The sequence below is a fragment of the Oncorhynchus nerka genome, linkage group LG21 (assembly GCF_034236695.1).
Source record: "Oncorhynchus nerka isolate Pitt River linkage group LG21, Oner_Uvic_2.0, whole genome shotgun sequence".
NCBI classification, from domain to species: domain Eukaryota; kingdom Metazoa; phylum Chordata; class Actinopteri; order Salmoniformes; family Salmonidae; genus Oncorhynchus; species Oncorhynchus nerka.
Window position 1 is genome coordinate 32,157,778 of NC_088416.1, and position 17,177 is coordinate 32,174,954.

Genomic DNA, 17,177 nt, shown 5'->3' on the forward strand with positions numbered 1-17,177 from the left:
CTCTTGCTAGCAACTACATGTTTGTAAGATTCTGTACACTTTAAATCCTTTGAACTACTCCGTACACCCCATCAGAATGCCTCATGCACTATTTTTGTATTAATGTCATGGATGAATGTCAACAATGTTTTCTCTGGGACACTTGATGAACATAACACACCAGTGCAAACCGTCCCTGTTCTTACACCATAATAGCGGTGTGTGTTGACAGGCAACAGGAACCCACCTGCCTCTCATACAGTTGGAGAAGACACTGCTGTTGAAACAGTATCAGTAGTCATCTCCCACTTGTTTTAAAAACCCACCCAGTCTCTTCAACATGAGTCACATTCAGAAAATATGTTCTTGACCAGCTCATTTCTGGGTTTTAAAGCATAGTTAAGTAATGTTTAAAGCTAGTTAAGCACAGTGGTCTCTTACACAAGACCCCTATAACCACAGAAACACAATACTCTTCATTTCAAATCTAATGTTATTTGTCACGTGCCGAATATAACTGTAGACCTTTTTTTCTCCACTTTTTTAACCAGGTAGGCTAGTTGAGAACAAGTTCTCATTTACAACTGCAACCTGGCCAAGATAAAGCAAGTCAGTGTGACAAACAACAAAGAGTTATACCTTACTGTGAAATGCTTACCTACAAGCACTTAAATTAACCTACAATGCAGTTCAATAAATAGTTGATAAAATATTTACTAAATAAACTAAAGGGAAAAAATGAAAGTATCCCAATAAAATAACTATGAGGCTATATACAAGGGGTGCCGGCGGTGTCAATGTAAATTGTCTGGGTGGCCATTTGATTAATTGTTCAGCAGTCTTATGGCTTGAGGGTAGAAGCTGTTAAGGAGCCTTTGGACCTAAACTTGTCGTTCCGGTACCTCTTGCCGTGCGGTAGCAGAGAGAACGGTCTATGAGTTGGGTGACTGGATTTTTTTTATGCCTTCCTCTGACATGCCTAGTATTTAGGGCCTGAATGGCAGGGGGCTTGGCCCCAGTGATGTACTGAGCCATATGCAGTACCCTCTGTAGCTTTAGGACAGGTCCAACGCTGTGGTTACAAGAGATATACTCCCGTCCCTCCTAGCCTCCGATGCCAGCGTGGTGCTGGGCCCCTGTGATCGGACACCCCCCTCGCCCAAGCCCCCAGCAGCACCGAGCTCTGCATAAATATTAATCAGACCGCGGGGGTGAGGCGGCGAGCAGCTTGATGGCAGAACGCAATGCCTGCAGCACAGCGATACTCTAAAATTCCTGTAGGAGTTGCGTAAGCCACAGGCTAGACCGCCATGCGCCCACATGCCCTCGGCATCATCGACAGATCAGAGAAAGACCCGTGGAATACTGGTGTGAGCGAAGTAACAGAATACATTTTGATTGCATGGGTATCTAAAAACCACGTACTTGAAAGGTTCTCCCCCCGTACGGTTTAATTTCAGCACTCATCTAAGTGCTAACTTTGTAATAAGTAGGTCCTGCCATATGAGAACAAGTCTCATTATATCTGTTGTAGAAATGTTTAAATGGCCTTGTCCATTCTGCCTCCCTTCATCCAGCCCTTCGTATGTGTCAATATGATCTTGAGGAATTCTCTCATGCCTCTTGAATATTGCTACTTATACATATGAAAAGGATTGTATGCAGACTAGGTGCAGTCAACTTTTCTTTTTAGTCTGGGAATATATTAATTCATTTTGGCCTGTGTTTTTTTGTCTTCGTACGTGGTTCACTATGGGGTTTTGAAGAGGCCTTATCTCACCAGGGGGCTCTGGGGGAGAGAGGGCATAGAAAGTAGAGCTACTTATTAGAGGGTTCTTATTACATTTGCATATCAGAAGAAGAAAAAAGTGATCTAATTTTTCACAGCCAGAATCGTTAGTGTTACTCTGAAAGAAGTTAACTTCTAGAAGTAGACGGCACGCTATCCAGAGTGAAATGTTTGTTGATTGGGCGATTCAGACAGTCTGCTTTTTACCCTTCCAAATCCATTTTTAGCACTTGATCACATCAGATCTTCAACACGGAGAAGGACATTGTCAGCCTGTCTACCTTGCAGAGGCATGAGTTTGCATGTGAAAGGAGTATGCACTACCAGAGCATGGGGTCTAGGGTCCATTGTCCTAGAGAATCTCTTTAAGTGCATTTGGCTAGCCCCTCCTCCTGCTCTGTCCCTGGAACCTTGCATGTCATAATCCTTTCTCTGTGCTGCTTTTGTTCTTTGGCTGACATGTTTTGGCTTCAATTTCTAGGAATCACCAGGGGGTCCTCAGTAGAATGATTGGTGCTTCTCACTTACGGGTGAATCTCTTTTTGAATTCAGTCACTTTGTCAGTCATTTTGCACACCCCACCATGAGACATCCATATCTTCATTACTGGAAAAGATAAGCAGTTGAGTTTGATAGCATTTAAAATCTCCAGGGGTGCCGTACTACTGACTGAGCCTGTAAAACAACACATTTCACTGCACCTGTCCAACCCTATAAACAGGGTTGTCAAATTATTTTACAATAAATAAATAAAATAATACTAAATATAAATGCAACAATTTTCTAAGGAAACACAGTTCCTAAGGAAACCACTCAATTGAAATACATTAATTAGGCCCTAATCTATAGATTTCACATGACTGGGAATACAGATATGCATCAGTTGGACACCTTAAAAAAAGATTGGTGTAGGGCCTCCCTGGTGGCGCAGTGCTCTGCATCGCAGTACCACCAGAGACTCTGGGTTCGCGCCCAGGCTCTGTTGCAGCCGGCCGCGACCGGGAGGTCCGTGGGGCGACGCACAATTGGCCTAGCGTCGTCCGAGTTAGGGAGGGTTTGGCCGTTAGGGATATCCTTGTCTCATCGCGCACCTGCGACTCCTGTGGCGGGCCGGGTGCTAACCAAGGTCGCCAGGTGCACAGTGTTTGCGCGCTGTGTTAAGAAGCAGTGTGGCTTGGTTGGGTTGTGTTTCGGGGGACGCATGACTTTCGATCTTCGTCTCTCCCGAGCACATACGGGAGTTGTAGCGATGAGACAAGATAGTAATTCCTTGGATACCACGAAATTGGGGAGAAAAAAAATTGGTGTGGATCAGACTACCATTTCCCTGGTATACCATTGCAATTAATATTTTAACTTCTACCAAAAAGATGGCCGTTCTACCAAAAATATGTGTTTTTAGATCATTGACATTTTAAGGTTAAAGGCACTTGAAAAAAGGTGAATTTAAAAAATCACAAAATTATAAAATAGGTAGAAAATCCTGTTTTTAAATTATATCAGTCTCAACCGTTTATCTTTTCTAGTGTTGAAGACATTAATGTTTCATTGTATGACCAGGTATACACAATAGGTGAACTTTGAGCACGTGAATGTTTTTGCATTCATGTACAAAAATGAACTTTCTTAAAACAGGCAAATATGTATGGAAGGTTTTGTTTAAACGAAAGGTGTGCCGTCAAAAAGTGATTGAATTCAAATGGATTTATTACCCTTTCATCATAATTGCCTTTGTTGTGATGTGTGATGTGAATGAGTGCAGTGGGTGATCTGACTGGGAAAGAGGGGTCATTAACAGAACAGTGCCGAGCAAGCTCCACATTCGGGGAGGGGATGGTCGGCCTATTTAGAGCAACACCCCCCAGAACAGCAGTTTTTCTGCAGTAGCAGTGACTTGCCAATGTCACTCACTGAGGTTTTCCCTTCAGAGTCGTTCACAGAAATAGAGGGGAGACAGAATCTGAAATGGGGAGGCGATGCTTGGTTGATGGCTACCTCATCTGGCGCCACCAGGTTTGAGGGGAACCGTAGTCCGTTCACTTGACAAGTCTCCCTTTCTCCAACTACTACAACTCTTAATTTCTTACCCCCCCTTCCTCACTCTACTGATAGCAGGGTACATGTCTGAATGTTCTCCCCTCCAGATTACTCTTCTGTGGGACAGGACAGAACATGTCCATATCCTCTCCATCCCCCATAATGACCACAGGCGCCTCACATCGTAGCATGTTTAGCATGTAGGCTAAACCACGAAATGAAGCCTAAACCTTGAAGGCAGCTTGGAGCAACCATTATTTGCTAAGACAGGTTTTTCTTCAGACCAATTGTTCCCCTGAGGTAAGGTAATCATCAAAGAGTAGTGAGCATAGCCGGATTATTACACTTAAAAAGATTAATCCTAGATTATAAACCAACAGTTTGAAATCCAGGGGTTGTGTTCTGCCTTTTGGCAAGCTGTCGTTCGTTGTGACCGTTAGAGGTTGTCCGCTTTCTATTTGAGGAGTGTGGGATTTGTCCTTTTTAGGTTTGGCCTGCTCCCAAATTAACAGGGCTGAGAGTCACTAGTTGCAAGGTAGATTTGGTCACATTTTAAATGGCCTGCTACATGGCTAGTGCTCAAGATGGGCCTTTTTTGTCTGCCTTATGTTTCAAACAGCAGTGTGATCATTTCTGTGTACAGAACAATCACTTCAGATAAAGTCTACTTATTGTATGACTGGTTCTACGGCACAGAAAGGAAATTAACACATAAATAGGCCTCGCTTGAATCTTAACCTCAACACCCCCAAATAGCCTGCTGCTTCCATTCAGTCTGGACATTTTTATATGTGATAAAGCATCAGTCAGTTTATCATATCAGACAAAGCTGTCAGTGTGATATTTTAAAAATGGGAAAGGAAACTAGGTAGCTCAGCCGTTCTGTTTCCAAGTCTGTGCAGTTTTATGCAAATTTTCAGGTTCACATACTGTAGAGTAGACTGAGTAGTCTTGTGATTAATTAATCATCAATCTATTCGAAGGTATTTATCATGATAATGTGTAACTTTCACCTCTTTAAAGCTTAGTATCTGTTTCTTCTGTCTACTGAATTATTAAACCCAGTTTAGTTTGCATGCAGGGTATTGCATTCAAAAATCCATCCAAGATTGAGTATCAGTGTCTGAGGCATGCTTTCCTCAACATCTATCTCCAGTACTGCCTGCTAGTGCCTAGCCTAAGCATCTCTGCTTTTGAGACAAGGGGTCTCTCTCACGAGAGGATGGCCTGTGTTGAGGCTTTGTTATTCAAAGCCCCCAAAGTCGCCTTAAGTGCACCAGCATGGAGAGATCTGGTGTTTGTATTCTATTTTCTATCCCCCCTCCACCACACAGGAGCATCTGTTGAGCCCTTGTGTTTCACACAATGTATCGTCTCTGTGTTACCTCTCTCTCTCGGTGTGTCACTGTTAGTCTCTGGGTGGCTGAAGCCTAGACTGTAAGAGTCTCTGTCCTCTGAACAAGATTGTGAGTTGGCCCTCTCAAACCAGAAGCTGTGCTGTGATGTCAGTGCCTACAGTCTGGTGGTGTAGCTGATGAAAGAAATGCTTGTACATGTCAGTGATTGATAAACTGTATGTCAATCACAGGATATCAACTGAAGGCTTCTTAAAGACGAAATAGGATTCTTAATCCAAACAGTTGTGAAGATGTTTAGCGACTAGCTGGTGCTACACAGCAATTTATTTCACCCTCATTTCCGCCTGCTTTTAGAAAAGACCCTTTACATAACTAGTTATCTAAAGCTCCACCATTGATGGGATGAAAGGGGTGGGATTGGAACGTAACATGCATTAATCGCCTCATGCTGCTGTGTAAGCCTTTTGTTGTGTTTCATAAACATGACAATGTCTTTTTACAGAAATATACATCATTCTATAATCCAGATTCAAAAGATCGACTATGTGAAATCAAGATATCTTTAAACCTCTTTCCCTCAGTATTCAGTCAGTAGGTTTTGTGTGTGTATATGACAGCAGTCACTTTGGATTAAAAGTTTGCTTTACTGATTTCTCTCGCTAGAATGCAATGTCTGGTTGAATATTTAAGGTTCACTAAAGCCCATGCTATTTGTATTTTTTGGAGTAGAGCTGGTCATGATTTTTACATGTTTTCTGAAGGCCGTTATTATCTAATTACGTGGTGCTCTTGGGAGTTTTTTCCATTGCTCGAAAAGAGGGAAGTAAGACTTAAACTGGTTTCCACAAGAGCTGACAGAAAGTCTGTGTTTTTACCATGATTGAGCTGTGGGAAAGTTTGGTGAAATTAGTCTGTGCATGCATTTTGTGTGTGAATGTATATGTAGCCTGTTTGTGTTCTCTTTTACATTACCCTTTCAATGTGTTGCCCTTCATGTGTTTTCTGAGAGAGACTGTAAGAACACTGCTGACCTGAAATTACTTTTAAATTTTTTTCCTTAATTATCCAAACCCTAACCCTTAACATAATTTTAACAAATTCTGAAATTAAATATCGGTTTGCAGGTCAGAAGTGTCCGCATAGCCTTTTCAGTGTTTTCTGTGAGAGTGAGTGGTCATAGCCACTCATGTGGCCTGCCTTTGATTCTGACCACAGTGGGGACGTGTGCAGTGTATGGTCCTGTTGTTTTCACATTGTGTTGAGCATTCAGGTTGCACTGTTCCTCGGCCTCTACCACTGACTCACACAGCTGATTGACCAGCCAGGGCTCCTCTAATTTGCAGCCCTGAGTCACACACAAATGTATCCCTCTTATTTGTTACACACAGAGACTAAGCGGGCAATCACATTCTGACAGCAACAACGGCTGAAATGTTCCTACAAAAAAGGCCTTTTTTTCTACCCTTTTCTTTCCCGCTCTGTTTAGCTTACCTAGAGTTTTCTCAGGTGCAGGATGGTAGTCTTGGCGCTGAATTATACTGTCCATATTAGGCTAACTGTAATTGAAGAACATGTACCTCATATAGACATCTTTGTGTGTGTGTGTGGTGTTGCACATTTTTTTTTTTCTGCTTATCAATAAATGGCGTACACAACAGAGCTGTACTCCTACCTTCCTGTTTTTATTAAACGTACATTTTAAAGCTGTTAGATATTTCTGAGTTTCCGTAGAGTTTCTTTACATATTAACCTAAATAGTGAAGTGTTAATAGAATAATCTTAGCGCACACTAAAATGTACGTAGCTAATGTGAAAAATATCTGGTAAATTTTTTCCTCACATTGTGCTGATTAACTTAGTTTCACAGTGTGTCATGTGAGTTTGCATCAGCGTTAAAAAGGGGAAGGAACTAATTTTAGTTTTGGGGGGTTTCAGAAAATTCTCCTTTGGGTTAGGCTCACTGCCTCTGACAATAGAACCCTATTCTTTATGCTCTTGGCTAGTTCTCCTTTGAGAAGCATGAATGCAGCCAGTGCTTTTTCAGATCTATTTGTACAGCAAAAGACAGCCCTCTATTTGAGAACCAGAGTGCCATTATAATGCTGCCAATGCCATATTGTAGAAGCAGTGAGCTGTAAATCTCCTTTTTTATCTGCCCTAGATGTTTTTCCTATGGGCACCTCAAGTCAGTCATGCCATATGGCAGGGCAGCCAATACCTCATCGCTGTGCTCTTCTATCACAACGGAAGCTAAGGCTACACGAGCCATGATGCCAGATGCGTCCAGTCAGTGTATGTCATGTGAAATAAAAATGTTACTGATTTTTAAAGTCATTTTTATTGTTTTAGGCTATGCTTACTGTACATTTATTCACCCATCTCAAATCATCCACCATTACAAAAAAACCTGAGGGGAATAGCCTAGTAGTGTTTAGGTTTGTTTAGGTTTATCCCTGCCGGCCAAACCCTCCCCTAACCCGGACGACCCTGGACCAATGGTCTCCCGGTTGCGACAGAGCCTGGACTCAAACCCAGAATCTCTAGTGGCACAGCAACATTGTGATGCAGCGCCTTAGACCACTGAGCCACTCGGGAGGCCCTGCGCATGCCATACATACTCATGTTTCACCTATAAACCAGACCTGGACTGTGAACGAGCAATAAAACTCTGCCCGGAAAATGCCCTCTATTCACCTTTTATGGTGACAATAACACCCTCCATTCACCGTTTATGGTGACAATAACGCACTTTATTTGCTGTATAATTTGACACTATTTTAAATTAGGCCACGGCAGTTTTGTAAAAGAAGCAGCAATTGCGTATTTGATCACATTTCTGTAGATGTGTGGGCAGAATGTTCAGATATTTTGCAGTGACTTTTATTTCTTCAAACAACATGCATCCTGCTTGTCAGCATATTTTGCAACATTGGTTGCATGTTGGAATCAATTTAAATGTAGGCTACAGCCCACACTTCTATATAAACAAAGAATTTTTAAATATTTTGTTAATCAATGAATTGTTTCCATGTTCTGCCTTGGTATAGGCTTTGAGATTAAATAGGTTTATGATGTCACGCTCCTATCGTACAGCAATAATCAAATATTTTACATAAGTTACCGGTCTATTTACTGTGTTGGCAGAATGTTAATGTATGCTGTATTTAGAAAAGGACTGCGACGACAGTTTCTGAAAGAGACTATAATGGCAAATTGTTGTTCACTTGTTCAATTAGTCTGTAGGCTATAAACTGTGATGCCTATGGGTTCACGTACAGCAGAACTTGAAATGCATGGCTTATCTATTCACTTATGCTCAATTGAACGAGTGATGTGCATGGTAGTTTGTTGTATTCAGGAATATGAACCTATCACGGCCAGAAAAGGTGAGAAATGTATTCTGTTATGAGTCCTATGTTGAATTATTTTAGATTACAAAAATAAAACGCTAGAGCTGTGTTCGAATACTCATACTAACTGCACTAACCATACTATTTGTGACTTTAAATTGAGTATGTAGTTTGCGATTCTTCAGAAAATGGGCGTGCTAGCCAGTTAGCTTTGGTGCTTGACTGCCGTTGTGAGGTCAGAACGCCCGGCTCAACCCTACTCCTCAGCCAGAGCATCCAGTGTGCGCTCTGAATGCTCTGAGAACGATACGCTCTGAATTTACAAATGGACAATCTGACAAGGCTCTGGATTTACGAATGCCCAGAGCGCACTCTGGCACTTGAGATTGAATTTACGAACACACCCGAAATCATAAAATGTTTAGCTAGTAATTTGTTATGCTAACAAGCTAGCAAGAGGTTGCATAGCAACAGCATCAACTTCCGGTAGACCGGCGATGCGCTAGTAGGCTCAACTGAAAGGATACCGTTTGTTTACAGTATACTAAAATGAACTAATTTAGTGTGTATATACTCATTATGTATGTAGTATACAGTATGTGTATTTGAACACAGCCTAGATTTTCTCTCTTCTCACAGCCTCAAATGGCTGCATCTTGTTATCAGGTTATGTTTTTTTGAAGTAAGCGTGTCATCCTATATCCCATTTGCACAAAATACTTACTTGTCTGCTTGCAATACAATACCTCAACCACTATGCATGGTCTGAAGTTTGCATGGAGGAAAGGACATTCTCACGTCAAGTTCAGTTTTTATAAACTGGTGCACACAAGCTTTTGGGGTATATAAAATAAGTTTATAAAATACATATTTCTCAGTCCCATTTTACACAACAATTTCTGAGAGATATTGCATCCTATCTTTAGACCTAAGCACGGGGAAAGTGGCTGGATGTTACCTTTTCTTATTGCGTTGTATCCAGTCACGTCTCAGGTTATCAAGACAACCTGATGTCTTGTCATGCAGCCCTGATATGAGCTCCAGTCAGGCGGTGCTCCACTTTCGCTCCCATAAAGCAGCTATAACTGATGACCAGGAGAAGGCCACAGAGGAGAGTTTGCCCGGTAGCCTTCAGCAGCATTCACTCACACTTATTCCCTTCTCTGCCTCTCTCTTCCCCCCTCTACTCTTCTGCTGCTGAACTAGAGGCTGGTGTTAAGCTAACACTCTCCCATTTGGCACTGTGAATGGTAAAGGATGGCCTTAATTGGTCTATATTAGAGCTGAGCGATATGGACAAAAATCTATATCATGATAAATTGCCTGAATTCATGCGATAATGATAAATTGAAGTTAATAACATTTAATGTGCACCTTTTTTAAAATTATCATTTAAAGTACTACTACTACTATTTTGATGGTTTTACCTATCAATTGTCCCATCAACAACCCCCCATATTGGCAAACATTTCATTTCAAACTTTACATTTCTCTAGTGTAGGCTACTTATCGTAATGAACAATGTCAGCAAAATGCCTGTGATGGGTATGGTCGGTGTCGATAATTTTCAGGTTTATCGTCCCAGCTCCAGTCTATATCTACCTTTTTAATCTTTCACTGTGCAAACTGATCAGAATTGCTGTTTTAGGAGTATGTGCCACAGTAAAGGGGGACATTCCCTCCTACTTCAGAGTGCTGGGAACCTTGGAATGCAGATTGAGCTTGTGCACTGGCACATGCGTGTGTGTGCAGTGCAGCTCTCACCACAGCTTAGCTCACTTCCTGTTTGGAGCCTTTTTCACCCCCAGCAGCTTCCTGTCTCCGCGGCACAGTCGATCACGACACCCCACACCTACAGTGCTGCACTGGATTACAAAGTGCAAAACGGCATGTAAGAATACACCAGCCTGTGGGTCTCTTACTCATCACCAAAGAGTAGCTGGATTAGCTTTACTGAACAACAGAAATACAAACACAACATTTAAAGTGTTGGTCCCATGTTTCATGAGCTCAAATAAAATATCCCTGAAATGTTCCATAAGCACAAATGTATTTCTCTCACATTTTGTTCACACATTTGTTTACATCCCTGTTAGTGAGCATTTCTCTTTTTCCCAAGATCATCCATCCACCGGACAGGTGTGGCATATCAAGAAACTGATTAAACAGCAGGATCATTACACAGGTACACTTTGTGCTGAGGACAAAAGGCCACTTAAACAATGTGCAGTTTTGTCATACAACACAATGCTTCTGAGTTCTGAAGGATTGTGCAATTGGGGTTCTGACTGCAGGAATGTCCACCAGAGCTGTTGCCAGAGAATTTAAGGTTAATTTATCTACCATAAGTTGCCTCCAATGTCGTTTTAGAGAATTTGGCAGTACTTCCAACCAGCCTCACAACCACATGTAACCACGCCAGCCCAGGACCTCCACATCCGGCTTCTTCACCTGTGGGATCGTCTGAGAATAGCTCCCCGGACAGCTGAAACTGTGGGTTTGCACAACTGAAGAATTATTGCACAAACTGTCAGAAAGCCATCTTAGGGAAGCTCAACTGCATCCTATTCCTCCTCACCGGGGTCTTGATCTGACTGCAGTTCGGCATCGTAACCGGCACGCTGGAGAAGTGAGCTCTTCGGGGATTAATCCCAGTTTCTACTGTTTCTGGCACACAGCGTGTATGGTGTCGTGTGGGCGAGCGGTTTACTGATGTCAATGTTGTTAACAGTGCTCCATGGTGCCGGTGGGGTTATGGTATGGGAAGGCGTAAGCTACGGACAACTAACACAATTGCATTTTATCAATGACAATTTGAATGCACAGAGATATTGTGATGAGATCCTAAGGCCCATTGTCGTGCCATTTCGTGTTCCAGTTCCCGCCGATATCAAGCAACTTCGCACAGCCATTGAAGAGGAGTGGGACATAATTCCACAGGCCACAATCAACAGCCTGATCAACTCTATGCAAAGGAGATGTCGCACTACACGAGGTAAATGTATGTCAGACCAGATACGGAATGGTTTTCTGATCCATACCCTCAACCTTTTTTCCCTTCTGACCAACAGATGCATATCTGTATTCCCAGTTGTGTGAAATCCATAGATTAGTGCCTAATGAATTGATTTCAATTGATTGATTTCCTTATATTAACTCTAAAATCATTGGACATTTTTACTTGTTGCGTTTAGATTTTTGAGTATATTTAATCATACTTCATGATCCCTTATTACATTTTGTTTACACAACCCCTCTTTTGAACCCCTTTATCTTTTTAATTGCAGTTCTTTTTTCTCAGTTATGATCCTTTTTTGGGGGGGCTCTCCATATCACTATCCACTAGCTTTTACTCTCAAAGGGGGAGCTCTGAAGCTTTTAGCCAGTTACTTCTTCTAAGCCTCCGATTAATCTCCCCTATCACTTATTAGCTCTCTGCGCAGCTATCGATCCCATCTCCCATTTGATTTACCACAGAGGAGAGAAGAGTGCCTGCTGTGCCCTCTTATGCTGATCATTCCCCTCACTCCAGTTCTGAGCAGAGCCTGATTAATACATCAGGAATCCTCTGAGCAAACAAGTTGACTCAAACCAGATCAGATCCAGTAATTGTATTTTTTATTCCCAGAACCCGACAGTTAAATTATAGGTCTGTTTTTAAGTCTGCATGAGTGGAAAATGTTTAAATCCCTGCCGTGGTGCTCAGTGTGAAGTTTTTGGTTCAGCTGAGGGCCTCTACTACGCCATTCTCCCAGCCAGGAACCTTCCAAGTTCCCCTGCCATGTTAAGGGACCAGCCACATTGTGTGTTTCAGTAGCTGTAAGTGTAGTGAGAGTCATGGGGTTTCTCTAATTAAGTGTGGCGTCCCATGAGAGTGGGACTTAAATAAGCCTATGTCTCCCCCTCCCCTCTGTTGTCAGAACAGAGCTAATGTGGCCTTATTAGGTAGCAGGGGAACTTTTCTAGAAGTTGTCTTGGAACACATTCTATGACACAAGCCATGGCAGACCCCCCCCCCCCCCCCCCATCCCCGTAATGTGGAGTTTTTTTGTTGTCTAATTTTTACCCCTTTTTCTCCCCAATTTTGTGGTATCCAATTGTTTTAGTAGCTACTATCTTGTCTCATCGCTACAACTCCCGTACGGGCTCGGGAGAGACGAGGGTTGAAAGTCATGCGTCCTCCGATACACAACCCAACCAAGCTGCACTGCTTCTTAACACAGCGCGCATCCAACCCGGAAGCCAGCCGCACCAATGTGTCGGAGGAAACACTGTGCACCTGGCAACCTTGGTTAGCGCGCACTGCGCCCGGCCCGCCACGGGAGTCGCTGGTGCGTGATGAGACAAGGACATCCCTACCGGCCAAGCCCTCCCTAACCCGGACGACGCTGGGCCAATTGTGCGTCGCCCCACGGACCTCCCGGTCGCGGCCGGTTAGTAATGTGGAGTTTTAAAGCTGCACCTGGCTGACTTGCAGAAGTGTGTCACGGTTGTGAGTCATATTTAGGAGACAGAAGTTAAGAGGAGGAAGTGATTGAACAGTGAACATGGTGTCCCTTAGCAACACAGTGGAAGGCTTTCTGTCCATGTCACCACCGGCACCCTGTTGTCACTGCCCTCAGAAGGATGGAAATGGCAAATATTGCCTCACTGTGTTAATGGACTGAAATGGAGTCTTGACTGTTTGGCATCCTTATCTATGTTCTCTGGGGAAAGCAAGCGGCAGCGGGCCCGCTTGCTTAACACTGATTTACCCTGGCGCCCACCCACGCTTTCCCAGGAACCAAAGGACAAGATTGGGCTCTTCATGTCAACATAGTGGCACTGCTACCTGTCTCCTAGTCTCTCCATCATCCACAGTGTCTGCTGACTCTGCGCTCGCCAGAGCAGTAAATGCTATCTGCCCAGAGTCAGCTTGTGGCACTCATGGGGAAATTGGGATCAGAGCAGGCCATTGCTTTAGTCAGGCATCACTGGGCCTGATGGCTGGATGAATGTGAGTCACTGATAAATATCTAACCAGATAATGTCACAGGCTCCCTGTGTGCACCTCGGTTTATGGGCAAGGGCATTGAGGCAGGCAGACACCTGTGGGTTGGATGGAGCCCCAGGGTCCTCTGCATTGCAGGGTGGACACAAACTGAGTCACTCTTCCTCAACCTCCCACTCTCTCTCACTCTCATATTATCTCATGTCATCCTTTCACCCGTACCCCTCCTCTCCACTGTGCTGTAGTTGAGAGATGAGATTAGTCTGCCCCCTACCCCAGTAGTGGCTGTCCCAGAGCTCATCACCATGAGCGCCTGGAGACCACCAGACCCAGGCTGCTGCTGCTAGCCGACGTCTCAGCTGGGCTCAGGAGGAGAGAGACACGGAGAGAGTGAGTTTGCTAGTGAGAGTGGGGAGGAAGGCGGCTGCAGCGTGCACTCTAATACGGTAATCCATTGTGGGCAGCATGTGAAGCTCGTTAAAGCGCCCTTCTAAAGCAGGGATTAGGGTGGCCCAATGCTCCTTGATCACAGCTACTGGACATAAACACCCTGTTAGACATCTCTCTCTCACACACACACCATCTGACACTCTGCCTCCTCCATGCTGCAGATAAACCACATCTAATGGTTCTTTATGCATGTACGATAAAGTATGATTCTAGCCAACATAAAGCCTTGTAGAATCTTCTTATTCTGTTGTCTGTTTTGTTTTACTTTTGTCACACACACGAAGTTCTCCTCTCTGTTCCCTCTGCTTATATGGTTTACATGGGAACAAACTGTACATGGAATATAGGCTACTGCTAATTTGGACTTCATACACGCCGTGTGGGACTGGCTGCTGCCATAAAATAGAGATGCCCCCATTTTCTATTTACCCGGAGGACTTTTCTTGAGCTGATCACAAGGAGTGGGATTCCTCTGAACTGGTCCATCATGCCTCTCCTCCTGAGAGGAGCAGGGCTTCGTAGCGTAGCAGTGAGTCAAAGACCTAATTAGGACTCCTGCCACCCTGTCTCATCCTTCCTGTTAATGCAAATCACCCTTCCTGCTCTAATGTGAAGAGAGGGGTGAGTATCAACCTGCAGTATCAATCTCTTTTGGCTTGCTGCTTATTTTTGGTCCTTCCCATCCCTGGCTGTCCCCATTCCCTAGAAAACCTCCTCAGGGGATGGGGATTGGGCAAGGGGTGTGAGTAGACTGCTCCTCTCCTCACTGACTGGCTTCACTGTGGCACATTCTGCTGGAGCCCTTTCTCCTTACACAGAAGTAGTGTGGAGTTATGGCTGAATCTCCAGTACTAAGCTACCAAGCAGTGTTTTAGAACATGTCAAGCGCGACCAGTAATGGGGTTGTCTGAATTGTTCTCTAACCCTCCACTGCTGATGATGGAAGCCAAAATGCCTCTTGCTTATCTGTTTCAGAGAGCGTGTTGCACAATCTTTAGATTATCGTGTAGACAGACCCGACCGCCATTGTAATAATGGGTAGTCCATTCCACCACTGAGCAGTTGGTAAAGCTGGCATTGACCAGAGCTGAGCCCTAATTCCATACTCCATACAACAGCTGGCCTTCAATACAGATGGCTGTACACAGTGCCAGATTTAGTCCTTTTTAATTCTAGACATGAAGAAATTCTAATCCAACAGACAAGAATTGAAATTTGGATTAACCTCATCTCTGCTCTCTACATATGCGTCACTAGAAGTCCTGTTTGAGACCCTTTCAAATGTTACTTTCCCCGGTGCCTTGGTTTATGAAGTGGTACTTAAAAAGCCCTAGTGATTTCATGATGTAATGTATTGGTCCATTCACCTCAGTTGAGTTTGAGCTGACTAGGGGAATGCAGCTGTGGGGTGGCGGGGCGGCTCCCCATGTGGTAATGGCCCTTAGCATTGTGTTAATTACAGGAGTGTTGGAGTGCTTCATTAGCGGCAGGGGAAGCTTCTCTTTCTGGTGCATATCAGCACTCCTCCTCAGAGTGAGTGTCTGCTCCCTTGCTGTGGGGAAGGAGGGTCAGTGTGCTCTTGACCTTCCCCAGTCTGTTGGAGTCATAGCACAGCCGCCAACGTGTCAACATACCAGGCCTTCCAATGGGTGCATTCCATGTACGCCAAACTATTTGCTTTGTCACGTTACTTTCACAGATTTTGAATACAGTTACTGTCTCTCGTGCGCTCATACACTACACACAGGCAGCATTGTCAGATGATGAACAGAGGCCTTGTTCGCGGTTTTATCCGTCATGATCCTAATTGATACGATTCATTTGTCCGTGTGCGTTGAGTACAGGGTAAACTGATAAAGATAATCCTAGTTTTTCTGTTCCCGTCTCTCAAAAAGCTGACCAATGGTTGAATGTGAGTAGACAAGTTAATGAACCAGCCCTTGCTTAATCGCTGGATGGATGAACATGTGGGTTTTTATCTCCGTTGTTTTAATTGTAAATGCACGACAGAAGTCCATTATCAGAAACAACAGGCCTGGGAGGCCCATAGTTGGAACACACTTTATCTACTGGCCTCTGTTAATTTCACACTCCAGCATAATCTGCAGACTTGATTCATAGAAATGGTCTCTGGATTGCGTCCACAGTACAGACACGTGGCTATCAGTCACCTCTCCTCCTCCTCTCATGCTAGGCTACACCAGGTAACCAGCCGGGTCTGTAAGCTATGCTAACGTCAGAAGAAACCCGCTCTACATGTTTTATGTCAGCTACTCTCATCTGCATTGGGTTGTCATTGAAGTCTGCTTTGGGGATGGCAGTCAGTCAGACCAAGGGGTGCATAGAGTTCATCATTATGCGTCTCAGGCTTGGCCACCAGGGTTTTAGCGGGGGTCTGAGGAGCGCCGTGTGTGTGGGGGAGCCAGTCTGCTCAGTGGCAGCTGTAGAGGAGATTATCCCCCGGACCTTAGCCTCGCTAATAGAAACTCGTGAATCTATTGTGCCTCAGTCAGATAAAAAAAAAAAATCTCTTTACAGGGAGGGAATGCAGTGTGCCCACAGAATCTCATTAACATAATGCAGGCCTGCCATGGAGCTCATGAAGACAGAGCAACGCACAGTCACAGTTCTGCTGTTGCCTTCTCTGAAAGAAACTGCCTACAAAGCAAATGTTTTAATCTTTTCACATCAGCTGCAGCTCTTTCAGCATATATTTATTTTTGTGTCATCAGACCGTTTGCACTAGACATCGAGTTGAATTTGATGTGAGAGAATTGTCCTTCATAGCCATTGTCAGTTAAGAGATACAGTAACAAAACTGGTTAAGCACACTAAGCCAAGCGAGGTAAACAAGCCAACTAGGTTTACGGCTTTGCCGTTTAAAGGAACTGCCTTGTGGTTTCATGTTATCATGGAACTACTTATAGAAGATTGACTGTTTTCAGCCTTTAACTCTGAGTAAACAGTCCTCTTCAAGCCCCAGGGAGAAGTGTAATCTCTTTACGCAGGCTGAGCAAACCTCTGCAACTGGTAGCTAACAACATAATGTGATAAAGAGAGAGTTTGCAAATTGGTTGCCGCTACAAAACTTTTCTTCTTGGTCTCAAGTCAACCTTTAAACACACATGGGTATGTTGGTAGAATACCGATATCACAGGGTTTTCATTGTGAATGTGAAAATATTGGTACAATAAGTTATTTTGGTTTTGCTTTGTTCTGGTGAA

The 17,177-nt window shown here is 43.8% G+C and overlaps 1 protein-coding gene across 1 annotated transcript in view; it reads left to right on the plus strand.

Moving 5' to 3' along the window:
- The window catches only part of LOC115104286 (growth factor receptor-bound protein 2), a 37,235-nt gene that overhangs the window by 1,373 nt on the left and 18,685 nt on the right, over positions 1-17,177 (plus strand). The gene's annotated exons all lie outside the window — the stretch shown is intronic.